The 15517-nt window shown below is 53.4% G+C and overlaps 1 non-coding gene across 1 annotated transcript; it reads left to right on the top strand.

Annotated features, from left to right (window-relative positions):
* The first annotated feature begins 8295 nt into the window (after window positions 1-8295).
* On the top strand, window positions 8296-8373 carry TRNAA-UGC. Its single transcript is given in 2 exon segments — window positions 8296-8332; window positions 8338-8373. It is a non-coding gene; the product is annotated as a tRNA-Ala (tRNA).
* The last annotated feature ends 7144 nt before the right edge of the window (window positions 8374-15517 follow it).

The raw sequence follows: 15517 nt of genomic DNA, 5'->3' as shown, positions 1-15517 counted from the left end.
GACCCAGTGTGAGCACAGCCTCTGTGCTCGGACACCCTGCAGTGCGGGGAGGCAAGGGCAGGTGGCTGTCCTGCCCCAGCGGGAGCCAGGGCATGGCTCCAGGGCAGCATTCCCGATGGCCTGCCCCTGGCGTCCCCAGCTCCTGAGACCCAGATCAGCAGGCTCAGGTTAATCTGGGCCCAGAGAAAATAGGACACCCTGGGACCACACAGCAGGCAGGTCCCCAAGGGTGCCTAACTGGCTGTGTTCCCAGAGGCCCTCCCACAGAAACAACTTCTGCCTGAGGTTTGAGGTACAAATTCATTGGAGAGCTTCTTTCTAGGAATAAGAGCAGGTTTCCGAATTGCCTGATAAGCTCCCCTTGACCAAAAAGTGAAGTTCCTATGGCCCATTCTCATTCCCTTTATGCTTCGCCTGCCAGGAAACTCACAGCTACATTTGATGACCAATTACTGATCATTAATGCCCTGGAATAGGGAAAGTGCATGTCTCCCTACATTCTTGAATGTTCAATATTCTCTTTCTCTATTGTTATGAGTTAATTGTTCTGACTTCCTGTAGGCTACTGCTAGTTCTTTTTAGAAGACTGAGTGGTATGAATCACAGATTAAGCATAAGGAAAAGCATATGCATTTGACTCCATGAACAAATTCTGGAACCATAGGGCTGAGCAGGGAGGAGGGGCTGCTGGAGGCCCCTGCCTCTGCCACCGTCCTGCAGCCTCAGCCCTGACCGCACCCAATGAAAGGTCTCTGTTTCAGACAGATCCATCCACCTGCTGCTGCCAACAGGTCAAGGCATCTTTGCCCAGGCTGTGCCCTTCCTGCCCGTTCTAACCCATCTTGATCTCAGCTTCAGGCTTGGCTAGGGGGCACTGTTAACCACAGAGCCCTCCCTGGCCACAGCCAGGTAATCCAGGCTGTCCCCTCCATTACAGTGTGAGGTGGGGTGGGCAGGACCACATCAGGAACATTTCTTGAGTCTCCACAAAATTGATGCCAAGACGAGATCTTCATCTTTGCAGCAGGGACCAGAGCACGTAGGGATGTTAGCCCAGGTATGTGCAGGGAGACTGGCCTTAGTCGTGGGGCAGAGTTTTGCGGGGTGGGGGGATCCCAGGGCTGCCCTGATGGGGAAGGGAACCCCCCATCCAAGAGAGATTGGACTGAGGATCTCTGAACTTCAGGAAGGACTTGGCTGTAGGACACAGAGGGACCCTCCCATCCCTCCATCTGTGTGGCCTCCCTGCCTCCCCACACCCACCCCTTGCGCTGGGTAATGCTACAATTTGTTGATTGGCTGGCTGATTCCTGGCAGGGCTGCCGCCAAACCACCCCCATCTCTCCAAGTCTCCTGTTCTCAGCCGGGTAGGGGTGCTGCAGTCCATGGGGGCCCCCGAGGAATCACAGGCAGCGCCTCAGACACTCCAAGAAGGGTTCAAGGAGCCAGGGTGTGAAGGAAAAAGAGGACGGCAAGCTCAGGGCTCAGATTCGAGGAGGCCCCAGGGCTGCAGGGGACGGGCGTTTGCAGGACAGGAGGTCACTCACCACTCTGATGCGGTTTATCCACACCATGCTGCAGTTGGCCAGGTCCGGCTTCCTAGTGAGAAAACACAGGCAGGGCTCGCCTTAGGTCACTGGGAGGGAGGATGTCACACCTCCAGAGGGTCCTGGTGCCCTCACTGCGCCCGTCTGTCCCCTGAGGCTGGGCTAGACCAGCAGGACTGGCTGAGCCTCTTTGAAGACCCGCCAGAGTGACCTGTCACCCCTCCCTACTTCATTAGAAACGGCCTCTCCATCCATCCCCGTCCCCACTGGTCAGAGTCAGCACACACACTGAGAGGAACTGAGACTGCCTCAGAGGGCCAGGTGAGGAATGAAGCTCAGGCCCCACAGCTGCTGAGGAGCTTGCTGACCCCGCCCCTGGCCTCCTGTGCTTGGTCCTGGGTCTGTGGGCTCTGGTGGTGGGGCAGAGGCCAGGCCCAACCTTCACTGTGGCCTGGCCCCTGGCTTGGAGTCTAACCCAGGAGGCTGGGCACAGAAGGAGACCACCAGCTACCTGCAGACACTACTCAGATGCCCAGGACAGCACACCCAGCCTGGAGGGGCCCAGGGCTCTATCACACCTCAGGCCAGCCGATGGTGACTGGAACAAGGCCTCAGAGAGCCTAGGGCTGTGAGAGGCTGGAGTCTAAAGCTCTCTCACCCCTTCTACAGATGGGGAAACTGAGGCCCAGCTTGGGGTAAAGTGGATGACCAGTGTCTCTCGGCCTGTGACTGCAGACTAACAGGGCTCTCAGGAAGGAGGCCTTGCCTACCCACCAGGAGGGCACAAGGGTCCAGGAACTGGAGTGACGGGCCTCTGCCACCAGAACAATAGTGCCTGGTCCTGCTGGGACCCTTGGGTTGCAGCAGGTGCTGAGGCAGGGCCAGGCTAAGAGAGGGGGATCACCCCTGTCACTCCCTGGCTCCCCACAGCCTGGCCCCAAGCTGGAAGGGTCTGCCCTGGGCCTCCCGTGTGCCCCGTGGACCTCCCCTCCCTGCTCCCAGGCCTTGGTCTCCTCCTCTTCTGATGGAGGAGGCTGGGCCTCCTCAGAACTTAGCACTCCCTCTCCAGGTTCCCCCTTAGAGGACCTTCCAGATTTATTTACTTTTGCCTAGGGGGGAGGTGAAAGGAAAGAAAACAGCCAAACCCAGCGAGAAGCTAGAGGAGCTCCTGGATTCGGGCCCCGCGGTCCAGATAAGGAAACTGAGGCCCAGAGAGAGCGAGACTGGCCTAAGGCCACCCCGAGGCCGGAGCTCGGGCGGCAGCTGGGCCGCGGGGCCCCCGCGGGGCCGGCGCCTCCTCTGCCGCCCCTGTCGCCCGGCGGCGCCGGTTCTTTGTCTCCCGCGGTCACCATGACTACGGTTCCCGGCCGCGCCTCCTCCTCGGGCCGCCGGCGGGATTTCTCCACCGCGCGGGCGAGGACCCGGGCCCGGCGTGCGGAGAAGCTGCCGAAGGCCTTGGCGCCGCCTTCGCAGCGCAGGACGCCCCCGCTCACCCGCCCGGGGCGCACAGCGCGGGCCAGGCCCCGTCCCAGAGGACATCCGCGCCCCCGCTGCCACCTCCAGGCCGGGCCTCGGTCTCCTGACCCGGCAAATGGGCGCGCCGTTAGGGAGAAGCCCTGCGAGCCTGCCCGAAGGCGGGGACCCTGAATTTTCCCGTCTGGGGAGTGAGGGCCCGACCCGAAAGCCCCGCAGGCCTCGCCCCGCCAAGCCCAGGCGTGCCACTGGTGCACGTGGGCGCCGAGTTTCAAAACTGGGGATATTGGCGAGCATCCCCACCCCCAGGCCGGCGTCAGGCAGGCCTCGGGCAGGCCCCTCGCTTGTCTGCGCCCATTCCCGCCAGTGTCACATGGGTGAGATTCCAGGGGGGGTTGCGGGAAGGCCCGGGAGCCTTGGGACGCAGCAGCTGCCCACTATTACTCTGAATAAAACGTGGTGACTTGGATGAGTTGATTCCTTCCTCTAATGGCCTAGGAGCCCGTGTCTGGGCAGGCCCAGGCTGGGCCTGGGCGGCGGCAAGAGGACCTGACGGAAGTGGCCCCACCCTCACTGAGCAGCCAACACCCACTACCAGTTTGGTATTAAGAAGAGCTGAGCTGGGATCTGAAGATGCAGGAAACTTCTGGGAAGAGCATTTCACCCGAGGGAACAATATAGACAAAGCCCCAGACGCCGGAACAAAGCCGAAAGAAAGCCCCGTTACAGGAGGACCCCAGGGAGAGATGGGCTGGGCTGCGGCATGGGGGAAGGCCAGCCCCTTGAAATCCAACGTGTGCCATCCGGTGGGGGTCCCTGCCCAGGAGAGATGATGTTTAGTTTAATACTCAGCTGTTGCCTATTTGAAATTCTTAATTTTTGAACAGGGGCCCTGCAGTTTCATTGTACACTGGGCCCCACAAATTATGTAACTGGTCTGCCATGGGGGCACTGCAGAGCCAAGGGAGCATTTCTTGTTTAATTATTTGTAAAATGTGTGATTAAAATATACATAAAATTTACCATCTTAAAGTGTGCGGTTCAGCGGCCTTAAGTAACACATAGTATTGTGTAATCATCACCACCATCCATCCACTGAAGCCTTCTCATCTTGCAAAACTAAAACTGTGTTCATAAACCACTCCCCGTTGCCCCCTTCCCCAGCCCCTGGCAACCACAACCACCATTCTACTTTCTGTCTCTACGATTTTGACTACTTTAGGTCTCTCACATAAGAGGGATCATACAGGATTTGCCCTTTGGGACTGGCTTCCTTCACTCAGCATATTTTCTCAAGGTTCAGATATGCAGTATCATCTGTCAGAATTTCCTTCCTTTTTAAGGCTGAATATATTCCATTGGCTGGATATACCACGTGTTATTTATCCATTAATTCTTCCATGGACATGGGCTTTTCCCACCTTTTGGCTACTGTGAATAATGCTGCTATGAACATGGGGACATATCTGTTCATGTCCCTGCTTTCAGTTCATTGGGGCTTATGTCTAGAAGTGGAATTGCTGGATTACATGGTGTTTCTAACCAAGAGAGGGTTGTCGGCAGAGTGCTGTGGTCAGATGGGGCCATCAGGACACCCACTGGCTGCGTAGCAAGTTGATGGGAGGAGGCTGATAGCCTGGTGATTGGAGCATGGACCGGGGCAGGGAGTCTAGGTGTGAATTCAACCCTGCCCTGTGTTTGCTGTCGACTGGGGAGTCATAACTCCATATTCTGTGTCCTCACGTGTAAATAGGGATGACTGTACTAGAACTTACGATTTTAGGGAATTAAATGAGTTCTGTGTGCCAAACCTTAGGGCAGTGCATAGCACAGGCACAATCAATGCTATTGTTATTCCTGGAGAGGGGCCTTTGGGAGAGAGAAGCTGGAGCCTTGTGGAGCTGGAAGAACAAAGAAATAAGAGCCACTGGGCAGACCTACACCTGGCATGAGGGTCGAGGCACCCCTAGGCTCCCCGGTGCAGTGTGGGCTCAGGGAGCTCTCTCTCTGGCCCATGTGGGTACCCAGTGTTCAAAACTGGGGATACCTGTGAGCACTCCCAGGCCCAGGCCAGAGTCAGGCATGAAAAGCTGATGGGGTCATGACTGATGCAAAAGTAGGTGGCAGATCGGTGGGTACAACACGGTCCCATCTTGTAGAACCAGAAAGCAAAGCTGTGGGTGCAGAGTAACAGACCTGGGGTGTGAGTGGGTGCCACACAGATAGCGGTGACTACTCACAGCTGGGCTGGTGAGTTTTATTTGCTATATTCTGCTTTCTACATATGGAGGACCTCACAGCCATTCACAATGTCCACTCCACCCAGGGTGGGATAGGGACAGGAGGAGGTAGCTGCAGAGGTGAGGGTGGGTCCCCAGCTCCAGGGTGGGTCAATCTTCATAGAACTAATCAGGAACCAAGCCTTAGCCAGTCAATGTGAGGCATTTCTGAGCACAGCAATTGGATCAGGAGAGGCATGTGACTGCCCAGAACTCATCTAGTTCAGCTGGACTTCTGCCAGGCTTGCTGAGGGGGCACTTTCTCAGTGCTCTGGGGACAAAGCCAGTGGGCTCTTGGTGGCCTTGAGTCCCTCACAGTCTCTCCAGCCCAGCCCCAGCCTCACGTGACACTACCTTCCCTTACTCCCAGCATTCATTCTTCTCTCATTCATCATTTTTTTTAAGTGAATGTCTTATTCCTCATTTAGTGAAAATCTACTATGGGTCAGGTACCGGGGGTTGCATCACAGAACAAAATAGACAAAGACCCCACCTCCGGAGCAGTCAGGCCACAAGGGCCACCAGTTCCAAGGACTTGGTGACCCTCTCACCTTGGGTTCTTCACTCCTGCAATTCCCTTGCCTGCATCCATCTCTCCAGCTTAAGTTCTCTTATGCTCCCCTTCGGAACTCCTTTCCCAAAGCAATCTCTCCAGCTCGCCAGCTTGGTCGGGCCTGCTTGTACATTTCTGTATTTCCCTGCCCCTCTTCTCCACAGATGTCAGCGCAGCCCCAGTGGTGGGCCATCGATTTATTAGTGGGCTATGCAATCAATGTATGAACAACCAGTATTTTCTTTCTTTTATGCAAAATAGTCATATGGTTCAATGTGCCCACTTTAAGTCTCGGTCTTGTAAGTTTTAGCCAATGCATGCATCAGTCATGATATAGACAATTTCCGCCGCCGCCCGATGTTCCTTTGTGCCCCTTCCCCGTCAATCCTCAGACTTCAGCAGCCACAAATCCACTTTCTGTCACCGAGATCCACTTGACCTGTTTAGACGTCACAGAAGTGGAATTAGATGGTAAGCACTTATTGTACAAGGATCCTTTTACTCACTCTTATGTCTGTGAAAGGCATCCAGGGTGCTGTGTGTATCAGCGATTTGTTCATTTTCATTGCGAAGCTGCATTCCTTTTTACAGATATACCACATTTGCTTATCCATTCACTGGCTGATGGAAAATTGGGCTGTTTCCAGTTTGGGACAATTATGAATAAAACATTTTTTAAAATTAAATAAGAGATACTTGACAGAGTACTTAGTAAGGGTAAGCTCTGTCCCACAAGCTTTTCTTTCCTTTCTGTAATTGAATATGTGTGTGCAGGGTGTTGGGTGGAATAAAGTCCTTCCTGCAGCTGCAGTGGAGCAGCCAGCTCAGGACTCCATGCTCCAGGAGGCCTGTCCCCGAAGTGGGGCAAGTGGGGGTCCGTGTTAGAACTCAGCAGACCTCACTCTGGGCAAGAGTAAGAGTGGGGAGTGTGGTCCGTGCCTGGAAAGAGAACTCCACCTGACCTGGAGCTCTGGGGCCAGGCAGTAGGACCCCAGCAGTCCCCAGACTACTGTTTGTACTCTCACGGCCCTCAGACCCCTACACTCTGGCTACTCCCCACCCTCTTTCTAGAGCCAGGGAAAGCCCAGGGGCCGGGCCACACTCTACCACTGTTTAACAACACTTCCTCTAGGGACCTGTCCCCTTGGTCAGAACTTCCTCCCCTTCCAAGTCCCAAGCCATGACTATGGGAGGTGGGGCCAGGGCCAGGGGCAGCTCTAGGAAGGAGCCCAGAAACCCCCCAGGGCCTTGGACTTGGTGACACTCCTTGTCTCTAGAAATACATCTGTGCCAAAATCAAGCTCCCCAGCAGAACAGCAGGTGGGATTTGGCCAAACTGGCCCCAAGAAGAGCAGAGGGAAACTTGGCTTGGCCCATTCCTGGGCTGCAGGGACCCTTGGTCAGGTGGTCTGGGGATGAAGCAGGGTTATCTGTTTATGACCATGTCTCTCCAAGGTGGGGCTGCCATGCCCATTATCTGATTGAGGAAAATGAGACTTGGAGGCCAGGCGAGCCAGCCCTGCCACAAGAGGGGCTGGAGCCACAGGGACAGGCACTTTAGACCAAAACTCTGACAACACACCCCTTTTGACACGCACAACCCATATAAAAGACATTGTTAAGGTCCTCCATATGTAGAAAGCGGAGTGAAGCAAGTAAAAGAAACTCGTGAGGATTTTCTTTCCTTCATGGCCTAGCCTTGTTACTCCTCCTCTGGAAACATCCCCCAACTCCTTCCCACTGTCTTCTGCCTCCCCTCCTATGACAGATGTGCTCTTGTCATTCTCATCTTGCAGATGAGGAAACTGAGGCCCAGAGAAGTTAAGCAAGTTGTCAAGGCCACATTAAAGTACATGCAGGAGGAAGTGGTGAAGCCATATGAAGCCACTATGCTCTGGGGAGGGAGTGTCTCAGCCAGTCCCCAGCCCCACACAGCCAGTGGGCCACCCAGCTGTGGCTCTGTGCCCTGAGTGGTTGCCAGACACCCCCAGATTCCATCTCTCTCCCATTCCTCCCTTCACCACTGTTCCTTTCCTCCCACCTCCTTCACACCAGACCCTCCTCAGATGTTCAGGCCACACTGCTGTGAGGCCCTGGGACTCCGGCCCATGACAGGTGCTCCCAGCCAAGCTCAGACTCCCAGGCAATGGGCCAAAAGAAAGCCTGGCAGGGGTGCAGGGGTGTCCCATCGGCAGCTGAGTTAATAAGAGCAAGATCCTACACCTGACCTGAACACCTAGCACTTGGGGACTTGGTGCCCAAGTCAGGGGGCTGCTGGCACAGGGACCCGGGAAAGGAAGAAGACAGCTCTCTCTGGGGGTCTTGTGGGAAGTGCACCTGTCTACTGGCAGCTAAATGAATAAAGTGGGGGTAAAGACCATGGTTGTGGAAGGAGAGACCCCTGTGCATGAGGGAGAGAGATTGACATCAACAGGAAATGTTTGGAGGTGATAGCTCAGTGGTAGAGTGTATGCTTTGCATGCATAGCATAGGGTCCTGGGTTCAATCCCCAGCACCTCCTCTAAAAATAAATTAAACCAAATTACCCCTCCCCCCAACAAAAAACCAAACAGGAACCGGAAGGACGCTTGGGAACCCAGATAGCCTGACAGTGGCCATCACTGCTGGGCAGTTCTTTTCCAAGACATCTTGTGCTTCCCAGTGTTTTTACTAGAAGCATTTACGACTTAGATAAAAACAAATTATACAAAATCTACTGAATTGAAAACAAAACAAAACCTCACCAGAGCCTCCAGGGTTTTCCCGAGAAATGTCTAGGGAGAAGGGGACTATCGGGTGGGGGCATCTCACGCTGCGCCTAATGCTTAAGCCCCTCCCCACCCGCCCCCAGGAGAGGGGTCCTGATTCTGGCCTCACCACTACCTTCCCAAACCTTCCCAGCCACGCGGTTTCCCAGCCACGCGGTTTCCCAGTCCCCAGGCAGTTACCGTATTTTCCCTGTGGAACCTCCGGTTACCGTATTCTCTCTTGTATGCGTCAGTAAAGGGCTCTCAGGGGCTTCCATTCCCTGGATCCATGGAGCCCCTTCCTCCAGGGTAAGAAGATTGTTCAGGATGCCTGGGGACTTCCCTGTTCACTCTTGAGGATGTTTCTCCTCCCCTCTATCTCTTTCTCTATTAATTAATGTGTATTTTTATCGAAGTAATGCCATAGTTTAAAGTATATGCACATGACAAGCACAGAATTTTAAAAGATAAATAAGCCTGTAAGGAAAAGCAGCAGCCCCTCCCGAACTGCCCCACCCCCAGTCCTCCCCAGAAACAACCACAGGCAACTCTTTTGGCTTCTTCGTCTGGATTTTATCTCCGTGTTTATAAATAACAAACTCGTGCTGCTGTTACTTGATTTACCAATTTGAGCTGTTATCTATCGACTTCCTCTGACAGAAGACAAGGTTTCCGCTTTCTCACAGCCCTCCCTGAAACGCACCCACACAACACGCTCTCCCTGGGTCGCTTCTTATTACCAACACGTAACAATTTTTCCTTAAACCAATATTCAGCTGTTTCATCATAATGATTATAGAAACATTGTTTGCTACTGAGTCAAGCACTGTGGTTGTGTCCTTTCTGATTTAACTTCTAGCTGTTCATGAAGTTAATAATTAGCTTTGTTTAGGCTTCAAAAATGGCTCCTAGCGGGGAGGGTAGCTCAGTGGTAGAGCACATGCTTGGCAAGCACGAGGTCCTGGGTTCAATCCCCAGTGCCTCCATGAAAAAATAAATTAATGGAGGGAGGGTAAGCTTAGTGGTAGAGCGCATGCTTAGCATGCAGGAGGTCATGGGTTTGATCCCCACTGCCTCCAGTTAAATTTTAAAATAAATAAACAAATAAACCTAATTACTTTGCTGCCCCCCCAAAAACAACAACAACAAAAATAAACAAAAACAGCTCCCAAAGATCCCCACCACCTGGTGCTCACACCCTTTTGTAGATGTCCTGTCCTTGAGTGCAGGCACGACCTGTGACTCACTCTAACCAATGGAACGTGGTAAAGGAAATGGGCTGTATGTGATTATGTGATGTAAGATTGCAGTGCCCATCATGCGAGCATCTCTTATGCTCTTATTGGCTTGGAAGAAGTAGGCTGCCATGTTGTGTAGCCGCGGCCAGGAACTGTATGTGGCCTCTAAGCGCTGAGGTCAGCTTCTGGTCAATAGTAGCAAGAAACTGAAGCCCTCAGTCCTATGCAGCAAGGAACTGAATTCCAGCAACAACTTCAGTGAGCTTGGAAGTAGATCCTTCCCCAGGTGAGCCTCAGATGGGCCTGCAGTCCCAGCAAGCACCTTGAGTGTAGCCTTGTGAAGCCCTGAGCAGAGGACCCAGTTAAGTCATGCCCAGACTTCCATTGTAACAGTAAGATACATTTGTGGCAATTTGTTATGCAGCAACTGATAACTGATAGCTTCCTTTGTATCCATCCCCAAGTATTCCCAATGCTCCAACAATCTCTTGATACTATTTACTATCACAGATTCTGTCCTCACCCGTGCCCCACAGCTTGCCTCCCAGAAGATCCCTCCTCAATAAGCCTTGCTAGCTGTTCTCTGAGCTTGCAGCACAGCTACTGTTGACCTGGGATTCTCCTTTGCCTCTCCCTTGGGTTGGGTCCCTGTTTCCCAGATCCCATGTCTTCCTCTTTCTTGTTCCCTTGTTTTTCTGGAGAACATCCTCCAGCAGCTTTCTGAGAAAAGGTGCATAAAAGGTTGATTAGTAAAATCCTTGCACATCTGAAAAGGTCTTCATCTAACCTCATGCTTGGTGATAGCTCAGCTAGGTATAGAATTTCAAGTTTAAAAACATTTCGAAGACATTTCTCCATTGCCGTCTTAGCTCCTAGTGCTGCCATTGAGAAACCCATAGCCTCTCCAACCCTCAGTCCTTTCCACGAGACTTGTTTTTCCTCTCTGGGACTGTTTAGGATCTTTGTGAGACTGTCGTACAGGGCCGGGGCAGTGGGCCTCAGCACTCTGGGGACCTGTATACTGCAGGGCTCTCCTTCTGGAATTCCTGTTCTTGGAATTAGCACTCCTGGGCTCATCCTCTAACTTTGTTGTTTTATCTTTGCCTTTTTTCTATTTCTTTGTCATTTAGGGTCTGCTTTTTAGGGGGTTTCCTTAACATTTTCTCCCACCCTTTATTTTGACTATTGTCTTTTAAACTTCTACAAGCTCTTTGCTCCATTAAAACAGGTAACATCATTCTAGTTTCATGTCTTCTCTGAGGAATTAGGATTTATTTTGACACTTTCTTCTGCTCCCTGAATCCTCTCTTTTCATCCTACTTCCTTTTCTCTCTTTGTTTTGGTCTCTGTCCTTCTTATTGGAGGTTTTTCTCTAGTGCCCAGCAATCCTGGGCTGCCACTCACACCAGGGTGGAGCTTGGACAAGCCAATTGGAATCTCTCTGTGTGGAAGGAGTCCCTGCTGGGTTTTCATGTATCCAGACAGCTTTCTTGGGTGTACCAGTCAGCTTTGCTAAGTTATGCTGCGGTAACAAACATCCCCCCCAATCTCAGGGACACACTACAGCAAAGGTTTATTTCTTCTTCATGTTATGTTGTGTCTGTAGGTTGCTGCAGCTCTGCTCTGTGTGTCCTTTTCATTCTGGGACCTAGGCTGAAGGAGCTGCTTCCATCCAGGACACACTTTTCTGTGGCAGAGGGAAAAGAGCAATAGTGAGACCACAGGAAAGTGCAACGTGTCACTTCCACTCTTTTCATCACCATAACGGGTCACATGGCCTTTACAACAAGAGGCAGTGAGTGATCAGGAATCTCCCAGTGGTGGCACAGATGACCCCTCCAATCTTCTGCCTAGGGACACATGCTTGGTTACTGGCATCCCAGGAGCAAGACAGGGAAGGATGGGAAAGCTGTGGTATACTCAAGAACCTTTTTCAGCCCCATACTCATTCCTGCCTCTGCCATGCCTGATGCCCTGATTTAGGAATCTCTCTCCAGAGATTATGCATCTTATTTCCTGCTGGGATAGGGTGGAACCTGGGAAGTGGACCTATACAACTGAGCAGCTGTGGGAGAACTTGGGAGTGTATCAGTTTCCTCTGCTGTGCAACAAATGACCACAGACTTAAAACAACACACACATAGTCTTTTTTTTTAATTAAAAAAAAAATTGGGGGAGGAGGCAATTAGGTTTTTTTTTTTTTTTATGTATTGTTTAATGGAGGTACTGGGGATTAAACTCAGGACCTTGTGCATGCTAAGCACACACTCTAACACTGAGCTGGACCCTCCCTCCCAACACACATGTATTCTTTCACAGTTCCCAGGGGTTGGAGGCCTAGCTGAGCTGGTCCTCTGCTCAGGGTCTCACATGGCTGCAATCAAGGTGCCACCCACTGTGTGTTCATCTGGAGGGTCAGCTGGGGGAAAAAATCTGCTTCCAAGCTCATTTGGTTGGTTGCTGGCAGGATTTCTGTCCTTGTGGCTGTGTGACTGAGTACTCTGCCTTCTTGCTGGCTGGCAGCTGGCAGCCACATGCAGTCCCTTGCCTCTCAGGCTTCCTCTACAGGCTGCTTATCTCATCCTGCCCACAAGGAGAGTCTCTCCCTGCAGTATTCTGAGATGGAGGTGTGACATCCCATCACCCATGCCATAGTCTATTGGTTAGAAGCAAGTCATAGGTCCTGCTTGCACTCAAGGGGAAGGGATTACACAGGGCTGTGAAATCAGAGGCCAGGGGATCATAAGGGTCACATCAGGGTCTGTCCACCACAATGGTTGTCATCAGACCCGTCCTTACCTTCTGCAGTGTGTAGACCTGGCCTCACCAGTTTCTGCTGGTTTATGGGTGCTTTTCTTGGGCACTCCAGGAAGGCAAGCAGGTGGCTGCTTCCCCTTCTCTGCTGAGTCCTGCCAGTTTCTATCTTCCTAAAATGTGTTGGACCTCTCATTGGCAGTTGTCTCATTTCTTGTGTTTATATCTTTTTAAATTCTTTGCCATCATTTTCATAAACCTTCCAGAGGAAGTGCAGATAAGCACAAGGTTTATTCTCCATGTTTAACCTCCCGCCTCTATCCACCAGCTAACCCTCCCCCATCTGACAGCCTTGGCTTTCATGTGGTCTCCCCTGCCTCCTCTGCCCATCCTCCACCACCCACCTCCTGCAAGCACCAGCCCACCCAATGCAGAGGCCTCTCGCTGCTCCTTGCCTGCACCTTCGCAGCCTCAGAGACACTGACACATGTGCAGACACACTCCAATTCCTCACACTCAAATGCTGATTCAGGGGTTTCCCAGGTACACTGTGTTCCCTCCTGCCTCTGTGCCTTTGCACATGCTGTTCCCTCTCTGGTACTCCTCTACCCCTACTATCCCTCTCAGCACATTTTCTTGTGATTTCTATTCATCTGCAGCTGGGGGCCCTCTCCTGGGAAGCCTTCTCTAAGTGGTCCAGCCCATCCACAGTCAGGATCTTACTGCATCTACAAACATCTGCAAAACGGGCATCCCACCTGTCTCCTTCCTCCTGCCACAAAGCTGACCAGGGCAAGGAGGCCTCGTGGCAGTACTGCATAATTAAGCAAGGAATTCTTTTCTTCCCAAGGTGGCAGAGCCCTGGGAAGCCACCAAGGCCAGAGGGACCTAAGAAAACCCTAACTGGCTGCACTACACGCCTGCTTACAATCCATGCCTGGCTCCTCTGTGCTGCTGGGCTAGAATCCAGACAGCCCACAATGCTCTGCGGGGCCCTCTCTGCTCCCCCCCCCCTTGCTGTTCTTTCAAGGGAGACTGGGAGCCCTCACCAGTCTCAGGGCCAACAGCTTGGGGCACTTTCTATCCCTCCACCTCCAGCCCCTTCACTAGTCATTTCCAAACTCATCCTGCACGTCTCTTGGTGTCTCCTCCTCAGGGAATGTCCGGGCCCGGGACCCTGTGACATCCCCCTCCCCAAGGCACAGATCACCTGGTCACATTCCCAGGCCATAAGCCCTGTGGGGCAGGGCTGAGTCTTGGTCACTCAGGATGCACCCTGAGGCTATCTCAGAGAGCAGGTGTTGAATGCAGGAATATGGAACATGGGACAGCAATAACCACTTTGCAGCTTCGAGCAAACAGATCACCAAGTCTAGAGGGCACTCAGAGTCATGAGGGGACTTGAAGATTCTAAGCAGCCTGAGGCCAAAAAGCCAAGCAGACATATTCAACGGGGACCCAGCCTCAAACTCAACCCAGGGCTCTGTGACACCAGGACTACCTCTCTGCCCACCCCCACCCCCACATCGCCCTTAAGTTTTCACCCCCTTAGATGAGGTCCCTGTTGGCAGTAGCTCTGGCAGCACCAGGTCACCAGCCCCTTCCCCACCTGTAGGGCTGAGTGCCTTTCTCCAAGCCATGGGGCAGAATGCTGATTGCCAGGCCAAGAGCTAGGAGGGTGGGGGCCACCCTGCATAACATATGCCTGCAGGTGGCTGGGCAGGGTCCCCCCTAGAAAACCAGGGTGCTCTTATCTGAAGAAGAAGGCTTTGGAAGCTGGGCAGACACCTCAGGATGAACCCAGGTTAGTGGGAACAGCGCTCAGGCACCAGGAGATTCAGTCCCAGAGCGCTGTCACAGGTCACTGAGTCTGGTGTCTGGAGTGCAGGTGGAGAAATGGAGGCTGCAGGATGGCCTTGTCCCAGGCCCCACAGTGGTCCAGCCCAGACAGCAGAGTTTAGGAGTCGGAGAAAGAAGCTGTCATGTGTGTGCCCTCCCGAACCCGGCCCAGGGCCCTGAGCAAAGGATCCACTCCCGGGTGGTGAGTCACTAAGCAGAGAGAAGGCTTCCGGGATAAAGTGGGCCTCCGGAGCTGGGACTCCAAAGTGGGAGGAGGGTGGGGGTGTCCAGGAAAGGGCACTGGAAGACTCAGGTCCCTGGCCAAGGCACTGCCTATCCCATTTGCCGCCCGTAAAATGGATCAAAGATCCCCCCCACCCCCCACAAGGCCAGCGGGCTATGGAGGAAAAGAGGGCGGGCAGCCCGGGACGCGGGGGGAGTGGGGCGCCGGGGCTGGCTAGGGTTTTAAAACAATCGGATTAATCCTCCCCATCAGGGCGTGGGGACAGGGTTCAAAGTTCCCCTTAATCTCCTCGGGTGGGAGGCGGAGGGGCGCACGCGCGTTGGGGAGGGGGCAGATGTACACCTGCGGGTCACCAGGGGCCCGGAGCCTCAAGTCCACCCACTACGCGTCTGTCCACACACGACACCCGCAAGCCCTGAGGGAGTTGAAACGGGCTGTGCGCGGGTGCCGTCCGAGCTGGGACAAGTGATGCGTCCTCATGGAGGGCATGGCATAGCCCTTGATAGGCCTGGAGGCCTGGGGGCGGGGGGCGCTGAACGAGGACCCTCAGGTCTGCGTTCAAATTTAGACTACACCCCACCCTCCTGAGATCTAGGAGGCCACTGAGCCCCTCTGTGTCTCCCTCTCCTCACCCGAAACCTGGGGTCATAATAATACCTGCCTCACGAGGTCACGCTCCCCTTCTGGCTCCTGGCAGCTGCGAGGGCATTTCTGGGGGTGGAGTCCAGGTCACAGAAATCATTGGGGGCGGGGAGCTATTTTCTGAGTTTCTTCCTCCAGTGATTGAGTTACTGTTGGTCTTGGACAATAAATCGTCCTCCAAGAGACTCGCAGTAGGGGCAC

Source organism: Camelus ferus, chromosome 6, assembly GCF_009834535.1.
Source record: "Camelus ferus isolate YT-003-E chromosome 6, BCGSAC_Cfer_1.0, whole genome shotgun sequence".
NCBI lineage: Eukaryota > Metazoa > Chordata > Mammalia > Artiodactyla > Camelidae > Camelus > Camelus ferus.
Note: the sequence above shows the minus strand (reverse complement) of the source record. Positions and strands in the feature narration are given on the sequence as shown.